Source organism: Pangasianodon hypophthalmus, chromosome 10, assembly GCF_027358585.1.
Source record: "Pangasianodon hypophthalmus isolate fPanHyp1 chromosome 10, fPanHyp1.pri, whole genome shotgun sequence".
Taxonomy (NCBI): domain Eukaryota; kingdom Metazoa; phylum Chordata; class Actinopteri; order Siluriformes; family Pangasiidae; genus Pangasianodon; species Pangasianodon hypophthalmus.
In genome coordinates this window covers 4202419-4220007 of record NC_069719.1, presented here as the reverse complement: position 1 = coordinate 4220007, position 17589 = coordinate 4202419, and the positions used below count along the sequence as shown (strand labels likewise).

At 37.6% G+C, this 17589-nt stretch overlaps 1 protein-coding gene across 1 annotated transcript in view; it reads left to right on the top strand.

The window, feature by feature from the left end:
* Positions 1-17589, top strand: part of rgs7a (regulator of G protein signaling 7a) — a 56608-nt gene that overhangs the window by 2765 nt on the left and 36254 nt on the right. The window lies entirely within an intron of this gene.

Sequence of the window (17589 nt, the reverse complement as noted above, 5' to 3'; positions counted from 1 at the left end):
AACACAGAGCCAGAATTATGGACAGTTATCATTATCCAGTGCTTGGGTTGAACTTGAATTGGTTCTCAGTTTGGTAGAAGGAACACTCGATTGAGAGATGCTCAGGGATGCTTAGGGCAAATTTAAAGTAAATTTTAACATCACGTGAGTTTTCCACACAATTATTTTATTTTATTTTCATATACTAATTTCTCCCATTTAATGATGGCTTATTTATTTTTCCCTCCATGAGATTTTCCACAAAATTAATTTATATTTACTTACAAATTTTTCACATGTACTGAATTTTTTCACCTGATTTATTTATTTTCACGTTTATTTTTTCACACGTTATTTTTTTCACATGTATGATTTTAGTTTACGAGATAATTTTTTTCCACACATTTATTAATTAATTTATTTATTTTAATTGTATTATTTTTTTATTTTCACATGCTAATTTTTTGTTTGTAATGACATTTTTCCACACATTTAATTTATTTTCATAAATAAATGTTATATTTATTGCATTTTTATTTTTCCATGAGATTTTTTTTAAATTCACTTATTTTCACAATTTTTCACATATTTTTAAAAATTCATTTGCCTTATATGAATTTCTTGCGATTCATTTTTTCACGTTCTGCATGTTTTTTTCACATATGATTTTATCACTTTATGACTATTTTTTACAAGATAATATTTAATATTTAAGGCATGTGATTTTTTTCACATATAGTGTTAATCCTTCACATGGAGCGCACTAGATGCAATTTTCTTCCACATAGAAAATTACATACATACATGCGTTCACATGCAATGTCATGGTGTAAAATGATAAAATGCATCTTTACCTGTTTATCACGTATGATCATATTACTTAAATGTATGTGATTTTTCCATAAGCCTGGACCTGGCAATGGTTCCTGGGAATTAAAGGGGTTAAACACATTGCTAGCTACAAGGGGGGCTTAGTAAAAGGCCAGGCATGCAGCTAGCATAATAAATTTCATTCGTTATTAGCATCAGCGTTCCTTCATCATTAGTGACAAGATAAAGAAATGAATGCCTACTGTTTTTTTTAGTTGTTGATGTCCTCAGGCCCCAGGTGGACTGTGAGTAGAGTCGTGTAGAGTAGCAGGTGCATTGTGGGTAGGGATCACGCAGCCTGACAATCAAAGCGCTCTGGTTTAGATGTGTTAAGATTGTCTGTCAGGGAAACAAGCTCAGCTCTTTGGCTGTCAGCCAGACTGAAATCTTTTTGTTCTGACTCACTTTTAACTCGTCGTTGTGACTCTATGTGACATGTCGAGACATTCGAATGAATTTTCATTCTTTCTCTCTATTTCCATCCACGTCTTTCTCTTTTCAGATTGAGTCGTTTGTCTCAGTGCTGTTTAATAACGTCCCAAATGAATGCACCAAAGAAGTCGTACTTGTGTTAGTCATACAGTTTGGAAGCTGAATTGTTATTATTTAATCCGTCAGGGAAGACGGCAGGCGAGAAGTCAGCTGGTGTTATAGAAATGAAGACACGCTAACTGTGCTGAGTTTTAATACTTCTTAGGCACATTTGAAACTGTTTTATCTCTTATCTCTGATCATACATCAAATTCTCCACAATATGATGATCTCAAGTTGAATCAGGCCATGTTTTGTTTGGTGACAGCTAGGAATTTTAAATCAATTGCTATATTAGCCATCTTTCATATATCCTCCATCTGTAGGCTTAACAAACCCTCAGAGCAAAGTGCTGTCTACCCTCTTCTGCATACATGAGCTCACGGATATTTGCAATTGCCTAGCGTCTCTCAGTACAAATGTTTTCCACTTAACAGGATATCTAGTTTCACTACAAGGATAGCTGATAGGTTTTTAATTGCTAATTTTAATTCAAAGATCTCTTCCATTGCATCATTTACTGTTAAAAACTAGTCAGAAGACGAAACAGGGTAGCAGTGGTTCAGAGGAAACATCATGTTCCCTTGAAAGTCCAGGCAAATGTTTAATAAGCATTAAGCGTTCCTTTAAAACTCTTTCCAGGGAGTCAGCCATGAATTTTCAATTATAAAGTCTTATAAAAAAATCTCACTTCAGTCCTCATTACTGCTTTGTTGATATAAATAAGGTTCCCACATTTCTTTAATATAATGAGACAAAAAATACATATATATATCAAAATACAATATATCAAAGATATGATTATTAACCCTAGACATTTTTTAACTAATTATCCAATTTGAAATAGTCTTGTTCTACTGGCATATTTCGTTTTCTAATTTAAAGCATTTATTTCTAGAAAGAAGTAAAAATATCTGCCAATAAAATGTTAAAATGATCAAATGTAAAGCTCGAAATGAAATGAATAATCTTATCTTTTATTTATAATACTCATAATATGTAATATAGGAGAGGCACAGTGACTTCGTGGTTAGCACTGTTGCCTCGCACTTCCAGGGTTGGGGGTTTGAGTCCCACCTCCACTCCGCGTGTGTGGAGAATGCATGTTCTCCCCGTGCTTTGGGGGTTTCCTCCGGGTACTCTGGTTTCCTCCCCCAGTCCAAAGACATAGGTTATAGGCTGATTGGCATTTCCAAATTGTCCGTAATGTGTGAATGTGTGCGATTGTGCTCTGCAATGGGTTGGCAGCCCGTCCATGATATCCTCTGCCTCGTACCCGGAGATCCTGGCTCTGCTGCGACCCTGTATAGGATAAGAGATACAGAGAACGGATGAATGGATGGAAGTAATATTAGATAAATCTGCCCATATTCAAGATATTTTCACTTGCTAAGATGTCATTTTTTGCAGTGTAGTCACACTTTACATTTTCTGGTCAAGGAAAAATCTATAATTAAATCCTACACTCGTAGAAGACTTAGAACATGTAAAGGTTCTTCTGTTGTTCCTCTGTTGGGAATCCTTAAAGTATTCTCTGTGTAATTCTACAACAGAGAGTTTCCCCCCGCTTTTTTTTTTTTTGGAAACAAAGAACCCTTAATTATTCAGTGACCCCATGAGGAACTCTTTTTTTTTTCTAAGAGTGTAGGAACCTCCAGGGGTTCTTTGGAACAAATGGTACAAATGATGAGCTGTTTCTACATGTAGCTCTGGTCCTCTGACGTTCCCTTTGAAAATTTCTTCAGTCGTCCTGGGAAAATCCTTGAAGGTTCATATTTTTCCTTTTTTTTGAAGCTACAATCCTTTCATTTTCAAACAAACCTTTAAAGAACCCTCAGTCTCATTACTCACCTCTCCTATTAATCTTATTGTAGATACTAAAGAATTCATAGTAGTTACGGAATAGTATGATTTTTTTTTTTTTGATGAATATCTCAATAATAAGTCAGGGGTTAAAGGGTTAATTAGAAACTATACTATATTATGTGACCCTTGCATGAATGGACGTGTATGTTTCCAAGGCTTTTGTGTGATTCATGCCTATTGTAGTGTGTATTGTATTTTATTACACACGACAGGCCACAATTACATCTGATGAATGACTCAAACACGTTCTGCTTTTTTATTATGCTTGTTAGAAATAATATCAGATCACGGCTCTGTGTGCAACCAGGAACGCGAGGTGTTTCCATCATGCATTCATGTCCAGTATGAAATGCTTACTAACAGTGAAGCAGAACCAACACATTTTCGCTGTATCTGGTCTTTACTTCACACCTGATTGTGTTTGGTTTTTCCATGAGGCCTCCATCCAATTGAGTTGTGTGAGAAAGTGAATCATTTTCCCGTCTCTCTCTTCCACATTCACTTTCTCTTTCATTTCACCCTTCAGTTGGTTTCTGCACTTCTTGTTCCCATTTAGACACACACACACGCACACACACACACACCAAGAAGAGCAGCACGAGGGATCCCCTCTCCATCCCCGTAAATGAATACACAATCTCCATACCTCTCCAGACATGGCACGCTCAGTGACTGGATCAGCTTTGAATTTACGCCACAACTGGAGAGAATCGAGTACATTGGTTCTTTATTGCTGTTGTTAATTTCCATATAGTCCATCAAGTATACTACTACAACAAACGGCTCGATTTGAAGAGGCAGTAAAAGAGGATGCCATCCAATTCTCGAATCTGATTAGTCAGAAGGTGTTCCGGCTCTAACATAAAGGATAGGGTTAAATAAATGCGCTAGTCCTAATACGATACTTTCTTACGTTATTGTTTCTATAGTAACTGCTCATAAATTTACATAAATAAATACATTCAGGAAATAAATTTTAAATGTATGATTTTATCCCTAATGAGCAAGCCAGATGCAAGGAAAAAACCCCTGAGAAGAAACTTTGAGAGGAACCAGACTCAAAAGGAAACCCATCCTCATCTGGGTGACACCGGATAATGCAATTATAAATAAATCCCTTCTAGCTGTGTACTACATGGACAAATAGTGCAATTATGTAACCAGGAAATTTATTACAGTTTTCACATGACGTCTGTTTTGTTGAACGTAGTCCACTGTTCACTGATGGAGACTTGAGTGCAAAACTGTTCGTGGCAATTACAGTCCTCGAGCTATCATGGCAATTGTAGTCCTAAGCCATCGTAGTAAAATTGTTCATATGAATTGTGGTTCAAAGCCATTGTCATGGTTTTTAAGTGGTACCATTCTCAGTAATCTCAATGATCTTCAGGCTGTCCATGTGGGTCCATCCTCAGCAGCAGCGAGTGATTTCCAATTGATGAGAACTCCAACAAGAAGAAGGTCATCAGGGTGGATCAGGCAGGTCAGGAGAGCAGAAGGGGTCAGGATCACTGATGTCTCAGGAGTAGCATGTGTAGCTCGACAGAGAGAGAGAGAGAGAGAGAGAGAGAGAGAGATTATTAGATATTATTGTTCTGTTAAGGACAATGTACTTTGCATGCAGAGTGCAAGCATATATACATATACAGGTGTTGGTGGTGTTGTTTATATATATATATATATATATATATATATATATATATATATATATATATATATATATATATATATATATATATATATAGAGAGAGAGAGAGAGAGAGAGAGAGAGAGAGAGAGAGAGAGTGCTGTCTTAGGCACATGCAAAAAAAATGCTGTAGAGCAAAGATGCCTTCAAAAATAATGAAACTAAATGTTTCTACATTAAAAAAAATACTACAAAGAGCAGAAAACAGTAATAAATGAAACAAAGTCAATATTTGGTGTGACGATCCTTCGCTTTAAAAAAAAGTCTCAGGTACAATTTGTGCAGTTTTATAAGGAAATGAGCTGTAAGTGTTACTGAGCGTCTTGCAGAACCAGCCACAGTTCTTCTGGAGACTTTGACTGTCACACTTGCTTCTTATTTCTGCAGTGAAACCCAGCAGCCTTCATTGTTTTTTTGTTGTCTGAAAAGTGTCTCTTATGGAATCTGCTGCTTTCTTTACTGACATACAAACATTTTTCTGTAACATTTAATTTTGTGCTGGAAAACTAATGTTTGGAATCTAAAATGTTTTTGTACTGAATCAATAATGTAGAAGTCATAAAATAAAAATCTATAACAACGTTTGTACTAAAAAAAATAGGGTGCCTAAGACTTTTGCACAGTACTGTATATATACATATAATTAATAAAATAAAGAGAGTTAAATAAAGAGAGTAGAGAAAAAAGTACAGAAGAAGAGAAGTGAAAAAAAGAAGGCAGTGAGGGAACTACTGTTTATAGCCGCTATAACAAATGAGAAGCAAATGGGAATAGAAACTTAAAACAGATGAGATGTTTATTTAGCATCCTTGGAAGGAGTCTCTAGTGTCAGTGCTTTGTAACAGTCAGAGGTAAATCTTTGACTTTAATGTTGGAAATGGTCTGAAGTTTCTAGGCATGACAAGCTGCACTTTTGCCTTATTAAGTTCAAGAAAGAGAAAAAAGAGAGGCTGGAAAAAAGAAAAACAATCTTTAATAAATAAAAATGGTTAGTGTTGGCTTCACCACAACACCCCAACATTGATTAACAGCACACCCCCAATTGCTTTATTCATTAAATAATGAACATCATCTCAGTGAAGAGTTTTCATGTTCATTAGGAAAGGAGTTTAACGTTGTTTAATGTTTAACGTTGCTCTACTTCAGTTAAAAATTTCATCCAGCTTATTTTGCTTTAGTGTTCGTCTTTTTTTCGGGTGAAATTTTCAAGCGGATAAAAGTAGGGCATGTCACGTGTGTTGAGGACAAGAGCTAAGCTGTGTTGTGAGTTTGAACTTATTTTCCCCGTCTGCCTCAGGGTGACTTAGTGAAGCGCCAAATTATGACCTTTAGCCTGGGGGAACAACAATGACACACACACATCCACACGCACACACACACACACACACACACACACACACACACGCACACACACACAAAACTCCTTGTTCTGTTCGTTATCTATAAATCTGAATACACACACAGATGGACATTGAGTAGTTCATCACTGAAAATTAGCAGAAAATTAGCATTACTGGGTGGTGTGCTAGCATAACATTAGCAAGCAGGTAGCATTCTTTGCATGGTGGCTAGACCTCGGAGTGGAGTGATGTCATTTGTTTTGATATTTTAAAGTGCTGACCTTATCTTTTCCAGCATGTTAAACTAGCTAACTGAAATAAGAGGTTAAGCACTTCACAGTAACATGCAAGCAAACACTAGCAAGCTAGCTTTATACCAAGCTAACTTCCTGCAGATAGTGAAAGTTTTTAATCTGCTGAGGACAGTAACGTGATGCCTTTCAGTAAACAGTCGTAAAAGCTAAAAGCTGATTAAACCTCAAATGGTTTCCATTTTCTCTCGGATCCCTGACGTTTCTGCGGTTAGAAGATCAGTATGAGTAAAACACCCATGAGCTCCATCATTTCAGTAATTTATCTTTTATCTATAAACCTCTAATGCAATACATTATTACAACCACATCCTGGAGAAGATGCTGTACTATCATTATAATGCACATAAACCAATAAAATCTCAGATAGTTATTCATTTAACATGGCATACATTAACACTGATATTTCATAATAGGATTCAATGGACTACAGTTTTGTTCCATACATTTTTACTTCATTAAAACCTCGTTTCCATCTTAAGTGCCATTCAGGCAACTGGATATCACATGTGGCCCCATAAAGACAACCGGAAATGCGGTGTTTGAGTGTTGGTGGTGGTGTTTATGTTGATGTTATTGCTGGAGATGTTGTTGCTGATTTAGTATTGATGTTCTTGCTGTCTGGTGGTGTTGCAGTTTTAGTGTGTCATGGTGAACATGTTGTTAGTGTTGGCGTTGTTGAGGTTTTATTGCTGATGTTGGTGTTGTTTTGGTGGTAGTGTTGATGTTTTTATTGGTCTAATTTGGTGGTGGAGTTGATGTTTTTGCTGTTATTTTGGTTGCAGCGATGATGTTATTGGTCTGTTATTGTTATTGTATAGGTGGTGATGTTAGTGTTGTATTGGTGGTGGTGTTAATATTATTGGTGGTGTGGTTTTGGAGGTTGTGATGTTATTGGTGTTTTATTGATGGTGGTGTTGATGTTATTGGTGTTGTTGTTTTGGTGGTGGTGTTGATGTTATTGGTGTTTTATTGGTGGTGATGTTATTGGTCTTGTATTTGTGGTGGTATTGATGTTGTTATTAGTGTTGTTTTGGTGGTAGCATTGTTGATGATGGTGGTGTTGATGTTATTGGTGTAGCTGTTTTGGTGATGTTATTGGCGTTGTATTGGTGGTAGTCTTGTTGGTGGTGGTGTTGATTTTGCTTATGGTGGTGTTGATGTTGGTGTTGTTTTAGTGGTATTTAGTAGTAGTACTGTTGTCGTTTTCAGAATTAATATATTCCCTGTGTGTGCATGTGGTCATGTGTGTATGTGTAATAGTGAGAATGATATAGAAAGACTATGATGACAGCTTTATCTCGCTCTATGCTTTTGCCTCCAGCACCTGAACATTAATAATCCATCCACAGTGTGCAATTTAAAGAGAGAGAGAGAGAGAGAGAGAGATGAAGAGACAAAGAGATGAGAAAGACAAGACATGGCACACATGAGAGAGAGAGAAAGGCAGTGATTGAAGTGATTAATAAGCCATCCAGTGTGTGCAATATAAGTGAGAGAGGAGATGGATAGGAGCAAGAAAGATTGAGCGAGAGTGAGAGAGAAATGGAAAATTGCTAAAGGAGTACACATATTAAATGTAGATGGCTTCTGTTCGACACAGCGAAGTACTACACTCAGGCATGACGATGAGGGAAGAGTGAGTCAGATGGGACTGAAATAAAAATGACATGTTTGCACATTACAAAGAGAAATCTAGAGAGACCAAATTATGTACTAAATCAGGCATATGAATTCATTTACCATATATTACACATATTTTGGTTCTGAGGAAATAGCGCAGTTTTTCTACTGAATTGTGGGGTGTTTTTTTTTTTTTTTTTTTAAGAAGAGAGCTCAAAAACCACAAATTAACATGGGCACAATTTTATTAACTCAGCGACTCAAAATAGCAATCTGAAAGCAACTTTGTGACCTTGGTTTTATATCATGTGGTCACATTAAACCAGATGATGGCTGGGCTTCAGAAAAAGCTCTCTCTGGTACGCTGAAACATCCTGTGGCATAGAGTTGATCACCAATCACAAACACTGTTTAAAGCTTATTGTTATGAATGCTACTTATTTAGCAAAAACGCTCACTGACTCACTTCAGGGTCATGGTGGATCCGCAGCCTCTCCCGGGAACACCGGGCATGACACGAGAATACACCATGAATACACCTTCAGTCCATCGCTGGCACAAATTAATTTCATTGATTTATACCATAATTTCACTTGAATTCTTGATGCTGATTAGTCTGAAGGTGTTAATTAATTTTATATGACAGCAGCTTTAACAATAGTTTCAGCTGCAAGGCAAATCACAAGTTTGTATGAATGTAATTTTTATTTAAGAATAATAATAATAATAATAATATAAAAAAGTATTGTCATTAATATGGTGAAGTTTTCTGTGTCTTTAACATTTATGGAAGGAGTCTTTGTTACAGTAAGTTTTCCACCATGGGCTAGTCTTCAGGACAGGGGGCTTTGTGATTTCTGATTTCTTGATAACATGACAAGCAGCATTTTTGTCTTATTCAAGAGAGAAAAAGTGGCTGGTGAAGGAGCGACTGTTTATCACTGCTTTAACGTAAGTGATAATGGAAATTAACTTGTGGAGGTTATACAACATTAGACGTAACAATAAATGCATAAAAATGATGATGCGTTGTTCTTTAAGACATTAACTTGTAGCTTGTAACTGTGGTACTTGAAGAATTAATAATTAGCAGTCTGTGCGCATATTAGCTACCTTAAGCTATTTATTTGAAGTTCAGTTGAGGTATATTTCAGACTGTATAAAAAAGTCACTATTGTAGCTGGATCAAATTTACAGTTGTATAAGGAACCAGTTAAAATAAAAAAAAAAATATAACGCACCCATAAACACACCTTTTGTCCCAATCTTTTGAAATAGCCAAATAACAAAGCAGACATTGCTTGGTGTTTTCAGTAGTGCACCCTCTGTTGGCTATTCACCTCATATAAATATAGCTACACTCATAAATATAATCTTTTAATTTATTGTCCATGTTCATTAATGACATTGAGCTGTAAAAACTTTACAACAGGCCATTCTGACCTGAGCAGGACAGAAGGGTTAAAGCGTGTTTACGTGGCATACAGAGCTCAGAGCTGTGTGTAATCTCAGTTCGCTGTTGGAGATGGAGAGAGTGAACAAATCCCACGGCGTCCTAAGGGCACAGAATGCAAAGCCCAGTGGGAACATGGCACTAAGCAACAGCAGGCTACAAAGAAGAAGCGCTGGTCTTACCTGAAGGTTGAGCCTTCTGCATGGGGTGGGTTTTACTCAACTGTAGGTCATCCTGTACTTTTACACTCTCAGAAAACAGTTTCAAACTGCGGCTTAAGGATACAAGTGCTTGTTACCGGGGTGATACCTTCAGGGCTAATTCTTGTGTACTGTTAGTTTGAGGAATATAATTGTAGAGGAACATTATTAAGAACTTAAAGACTACTTTCGTACAGTTGAGGGTACATTTACCTTGTTTGTATGTTGGAGAACAATAATGTATTTTTATAAGTAGAATTTTATAAGCCTCTTGATTGTCTTTACTCCATTCTAATATCCTGTGAAGCAACAAACACTATTGCAGAACTCCCAAACCTCCAGAACTCATATTCACATCAGAAAATGGTTTCACGTCATCCATTAATACAAATATTCACTGGTTTCACTTACAGCATCTCTTGAATTTTTTGGTTACTTTGCTGTAAGTTACTACATTCAAATTTTATATATACACCTTTGGCAGCAACTGCAGCTACCAGTCTTTTTGAGTAGCTCCACAAGTTTGGCACGCCTGGATTTGGAGATATTCCCCCACTCCACTTTGCAGACTGGGAGAGGTTAATTGGTTTTCGCTGATGGACAGCAAGTCATTCCATAGATTTTCAATTAGATTTAGTTCAGGGCTTTGACTAGGCCACTCCAGCACATCTACTCTGTTCCTAGCAATCCACTCCATGGTAGCTTTGGGCTTATGCTTGGGGTCATTTTCCTGGTGGAATATGAATTTCAGACCCATTTTCAGACATTTTTGCAGATTCCATCAGGTTCTTCCTCAGAATCTCCTTGTACTTGGCCTCCCTGTCTATCCATTTTCCCTTCAATATTGAGAAGTTCCCCAGTCCCTGCAGATACGAAGTATCATATCTCTACAACATTATGCTTCCACCACCATGCTTCATAGTCAGTATGGTTTTGTTTTAGTGATGGGCCGTGTTAGCATTCATGCCAAAAAGTTCTACTTAGGTTTCATCCACAAAACCACGAAACCTTCTGCTAGTATGTTGCAGGACCCTTTAGGTGTCTTTGTGCAAACGTCCTACTGCACTCCAGATGGACTGGTTTGAGAAATGGCTTTCTTCTTGCCACCCTCCCATACAAGCCAGATGTGTGCAATATCTCAATAGATTAAAAAATTAAGTAACTATGTGACCTTAAAGGGAATAGGTTATTCCTGAGATGGTGAAAATGGTGATTAGTTATTGTCATTCATATAAACAGTATATAACTGAGGTTATAATAATATGGACTAAATAAACAGAGGTGTCAGAAGTGCTTGTCATTTTCATTTAATATTAAAATTCCATTTTTTTTTTATTACCCCTCAGACATCTAGTACTGAATATTGCCCTTTTGATACCGAAGTTTACCAGTCAGTAGAAATGTTTGTGTAGCATTTTAGATTATCTTTCAAGACAGAAAGGAATGGGTTTTTTGGTTTTGTTGTGTTTTAAGTGTGTCAGGTGCTCAAATAAAGAAGCGAAATCAGTAAAAATAAGAAAGAAGAAAAAAAAAAACAGTCAGAAATCCTGTTATTTATAATACAACTAGCATCTGTCTTGAAAATTGAATAGTGAATAAATAATACTTGTTTGTAATTCAGAAGATTCTTCAGAAGAACATTATAACTGCTAGTATGTGAAGCTTTAACTGGATTTGTGACAATTTATAATGAGTGTTTATGCACCTGAAACCTCAGCAGGCTAAGATACCTATATGAGAATGACTAATTCATTGGCTTGAATAAAGATGTGCAAAAAGGCCTAAACGGTTTGCAATTTGAGCTAGTGATATGTGTGAATGTCAAACTCGTCAAAAGAACGAAATACGTATTAGAAAAACACAATGGTGGTGGCTTAGTGGTTAACGCATTTGCCTCCCACCTCTGGGGTTGGGGGTTCGGCTCCTGCCTCTGCTCTGTGTGCACAGAGTTTGCATGTTCTCCCCATGCTTCAGGGGTTTTTCTTTCACCGTGTACTCTGATTTCCTTCCCATATCCAAAGTCATGCTTTGTAGGCTGATTGGTATTTCCAAATTGTCTAGAGTGTGTGTGATTGTGTCCTGCTATGGGTCCAGGGTGTACCCAGCCTTGTACCCAGAGTACCCTGCAATAGGCTACAGGCTCCCCATGTCCATGTGTAGTATAAGCACGGAAAATGAATGGATACACACATGTAGCACCCCTCAAGTAGGTGCATAGAACAGCACATGGCATTATAATGAATAGTGACAACATTATACTTAAGCAAGGAATTACTTATAGCATGTTATTAGAGCTTTACGAGGCATTATTGGGGTTAATAAAATGCTCACAAGGAAATCATTACCAACTTACAAAGACACACACACACACACACACACAAAAGGCCTTGACTATTTTAAGTCTTTTCCAGCCACAGAATTTAGTGCAAAAATAAACTCAAATTGAGAGAAAGAGAGTGTGTGTGAGTGTGTGAGTGTGTATATATGTATATGTGTGCATGTGTGTGTGTGTGTGTGTGTGTGTGCGTGCATGCTAAGGTTTTGTCCAAATTCACAGCAATCCTCATTAGCTGAACACAGCTTGAAGCTGTGTAGCGTACAGCCAATCGGACGTCTGGGGCCAATTAACCTCGCATATATTCCCATCTTTCAAAGTGGAACCGTGTGTATGTTTGTGAGTTGTGTGTTTTGTGTGTATCACAGGCTTATCATACATTAAACTCCAAGCTTCCCATCTGTAATTATGCATGTCAGACTCCCTGCGTTCTTAATTGAATATAATCACCAGTGGCTACAGCCTTTCATTTAAATATATGCTAAGCTTAAATGAAAAAAAAAAAAAAATTTAATTACTTTTCCACCATATGAGAGTTGTTCCATATACACAGCTTCATATCTGATGGAAATCAAACGTGAGATCAGTGTGGCACACCACCGCTAACTACTTACAGGGTAATACAGCTCCAACTAATGACTAACACATGAAAAATATTTCAGTATAAACGTATTTAATGTGTTTCAGAGGGCAGGTTTCTCCTAAAGAGTTGATTCCAGTGAGTACACACTGTGATGTATTTTGCTGTAATAACTAAATAGTAATTAAACAGTTATAGTTTTATTATTATGAATGACTGAATAATAATTTGGAATTTTATGTGGTAAGGAAATTGCTGAAATGCACCAGATCCCAAAGCACAGCACACACCTGTACATCTGCAACGACAGCATGCATGCCAGAATAACAGCACGTGTGTGAACATAATCACACACACACACACACACACACACACTGAAGCATGCTGGCCAGAACAGATGCACAGGTGAGAACCTAATGAAACACACTCCTGGGTGTATACAGTACACACAAACACACACAAGCAGTGTCAATGAATTACTATAAATACATTCTACCATGGACCGAGATCTTAATCTGTGAATGCTAATGTTGGGCATACACACACACACACACACACACACACACACACACACACGCACTCCACAGCATAAAGCACAGGAAGTGAGAGGAAGTCTTTCTAATGATTCTTCCTGTGTTAGTATTTGGTGCGCTTTGCCTACACAGTGTCACTGAATTATCCTGATTGCATTATTCTTGTATATTGCAATGCTTGGTATGTCTTTTAATACTGTATATTCATAGCATATATATATATATATATATATATATATATATATATATATATGTATATATATGCAAAGAATAGCGGAATATTTTCCTTTCACAGCACATCCAGAAATGTTTTATTCCTCTTACCACAGCACGTTGTCAATGCTTACAGTGCTCATTAATTAAACACCAACATGTCACACTTTTTTATTAGTTTAAAGTTACATTTAATCTTGTGAAACAGTTGTGGATCAGTCGTTTCCTCACCTCTCTTTTTCTCTCTGTTGAAGTTTTAGTCTTGAAATGTGTGAGGGAAAAAAATGCAGCTTGTCATGTGAGCGAGAAATCAGAAACTCCTCTCTCCTGAGGACTTTCCCATGATGGATGGCTTGTTCTGAGAACTTGTCACTATTTTTCTCCTGATTTGAAAGATGAAGGCTTCATAACCTCATGACCTCATAAACACACGAACGTGAGATAAAATGAGGAAATGCTAATCCGTGTAGCATCGATTCCTGACACCCTGTGTCCTGTCCTCTTAGATTTCCTTACATCTGTTTAATCAGGTCTGTTTAGGTTTTTAAATTCATAGCAGGATTCTCTGCTGCAGATTTGAAATGACCATCACGCCTGCTTTGTTCCTGTGTGTGTGTGTGTGTATGTGTACGTGTGTGTGGGAGTGAAGTAGGTGCTCTGACTCATCCCTTGTTGAGTACGATTCCACTGAACCACCCACCTGCAACACACGCACACACACACGCACACACACAAGGAGAAGTGTTTATACACACCCTTATTTCCCTTGCCTGGTGTTCAAGGTCTGAGGCGAGTGTGTTTTCAGTCTCATATCTAGATTTATAAATGGCAGAGGACCCGTAACCTAGAATGAAACCTACCATCTTCCTCCTCACCTTCATTTGCCCTTGTTTTAGTTTTACTCTCATTTACTTGATCTGAGAGAGGCAAAGTAAATAAATAAATAAATAAATAAATAAATAGGTCAGTGCGACTGCTAGAATGGAGTATTGGAGAATATGTGTTTATACCAGGGACACCTCAGCCAGTGTGTAATGAATGTAAGTGCCAGTGTGTAATGAATGTAAGGTCATGCTGTCACGGAAAAATAATCAGTGACGGGTTTTGTGATGAAGCATATTTACTACCATGAAGTTGATTTATTTCCAATAACAGCACATCTGGAAGTGATTTATTTTATTTATTTCTCTTATACACTTACAACACTTTACCAACAATTTGCTCATTTATTAAAGAATGAGCCATCATACTAATCCATTTATTTACAGCATACTTTTATCCATTAATAGTTACATTTAATCATTTGATTTCATTATATTTAATCATTACATTTAATTTCAAATTAAAATTATTTAATCGTCTTCACTTCCAGTTTGTGCTACAGTTCTGCCCTCTGGCATTGGGGGTGGGGCCTCAAGGGGTGGGTGGGTCCTCAAGGGGTGGGTGGGGCTGAGTCATGTAGAATTGTACTAAGGAAAAAACTCGATTTTTGGTTGTGTGTGGTGTGTGTAAGGGTGTCTGCATTCATGTATTTGGTGTGTGTGTTTGTGTGTGAGTGTTCATGTATTCAAGGGAATGTGGCGTGTGTGTGTGTATTTGTGTTCATGTATTAGGAGTGTGGTTGTGTATTTCTATGTATTTGAGTGTATGTGAAGTTTGTGTGTATCTATGTTGGTGTGTGTGTGTGTGTTCATGTATTTGAGGGAATGTGGAACATGTTTGTGTCTATGTATGTCTTTGTAAGAGAGTGTGTGTGTGTTCATGTATGTGACGGTATGTGGTTTGTGTGCTCATGTATTTGGAGTGTGTTTGTGTATTTCCATGTATCTGAATGGAATTTGTGTGTAAGGGTGTGTGTATGTGTTTGAGGGAATGTGGCGTGTATGTGTGTAAGGGTGTGTGTATCTTTGTATGTGTAAGGGTGTGTGTGCATTTAAGGGTATGTGGAGTGTGTGTGTTCAAATATTTGAGAGTATGTGGTGCGTTTGTGTGGGTCTGTGGGTGTCTCTATGTGTGTGTGCTCATGTATTTGGAGTGTATTTGTGTATATCCATATATTTGAGTGTATGTGGATTTTGTGTGTATCTGTGTGTGTGTTTGCATGTAAGGGTGTGGGTGTGTGTGTGTGTTTGAGGGAATGTGGTGCACTTGTGTGTCTGTGTGTTTTTGCATGTGTAAGGGTGTCTGTGTTCAAATATTTGAGGGTGTGTGGAGCATGTGCATGTGTCTGTTCATGTATTTGACTGTGTGTGTGTGTGTGTGTAGAGGAGCATAAAGCACTTCAAAGGCTTGCAGAGTGCTCTGAGAGTATCGGCACCTCCAGCCATGGGTAAAAAAAGCCACTGTCCATCTGTCATCCCTGTGTGTGTGTGTGTGTGTGTGTGTGTGTGTGTAAGGGTGTGAGGGTGTGAGAGTGTGTGTGTGAGAGACCCTTTCTCTTTTAATTTCTTTCATTTGGAGGACTAAAACATGTGCTGTGATTCAGTTTCCCTCTCTCTTTGTCTCACACATTTAATAAACAATTATGCAATTATTTAATTATGCGCTCTGGCCTAATGAATATTCATAAAGGTTCATTTGCATATTCCGGTCTATCCCTGGTCCTCTCTCTCTATGTGTGTGTGTGTGTGTGTGTGTGTGTGTGTATGTGTAACTACAGGTCCTCAGCTCAAGGACAAACCCTTTTGTTTCAGTGTTTTGGTGGATTATGTAACCCAGGAGGAATTTCAGCTTGTCCAAAACAGGCAGCATGCCGCTCTCACTTCCACTCTCTTGCTCTGTTACCATGGCAACCTGCATGATGACGACATAAATACATCATGTCAGCCTTGAGAAAAGGCTGAGTGAAGGAGAGAGAGAGTGAGAGAGAGTGTGTGTGTGTGAGAGAGAGAGAGAGAGAGAGAGAGAGGAACAAGGACACAGTAATGGCAGAAGTCCTTCAGTAACCTTGTCTATGGGAGACTGATAACACTGACAGTCATTAACACACACCAACGTGTTTCATATCAGTCACAACAGGAGCAGCAGTGTGTGTGTGTGTGTGTGTGTGTATACGCGAGTGTGAGCGTGTGAGAGTGTGAGAGTGTGTGAGCTACAGTGTAGGGTCCTATAGATTAGATGTGTATGTATGTGGGTGATGGAAGATGCTGTGCTATTATTTGTGTGTGTGTGTGTATGTGTGTGTGTGTGTATTAATTAGCTGTGTGCATTCTGAAAGCTTTTGGGCCATTTTTAAGGTGTGTGTATGTATGTGTGTGTGTTTGTGAACAGGAGCTCGGTCATTGTTCATTGCTGTTCATTGCTGTGTGTGTAGGTTGTGTAAAGGTTCTGGCCTATTCAGTATGAGTGGCTGTGTGTGTGTGTGTGTGTGTGTGTGTGTTAGTGTTGTTTTGGTACCAACATTCATTCTCAGCATTAGAATGATACCAGTACTTATACATTCTAACGATTAAATTTGATAATGGAAAATTTTAAAATCAAATGAAAAATACTGAATAAGAAAAAAAACGGTGAAAAGTTGCGGAATATATTTTCTTTTTTCTAACTTCACCATTCACTGTCATTCTATTTTGTGGGTCCGCATGATGAGATGATAAGAATGAAAAGAATTACAACCAAAACAAAAAAAATTACTAAAAAAATCTCTGTCAGCCTGGAAAAACCCTTCACATGCTCATGTTTTTCTGCTGTATATACTTCTAGAACTACAGATTTCCTCAACTGAATTAAAATTAGGTTGTTATTTGTTCTGCTGGCTAAATTTCTTGGTAGCAATGTTTTTTCTTCAGTCATTTAAACATTTCAAACCTTTGTCTGTTGTCATCTGTACAGAGTGTGTCAATGCTCTTCTCTGTTTTGATGATGAAGATGATGAAGATGAAGATGATGATGATGTCACAGGCGCATCACAGACATTTTATCCACCAGCATCTGATTACGAACTGAACTGATCAGGACTATGTTCATTTCAGTACAGCACATACATATCCAACTTGATCAAAGCATGTTTGAAGGCTTGTTTCTGTGTTAACACACATTTACGTGGATTAGAGGAGGATCATGGGTAAA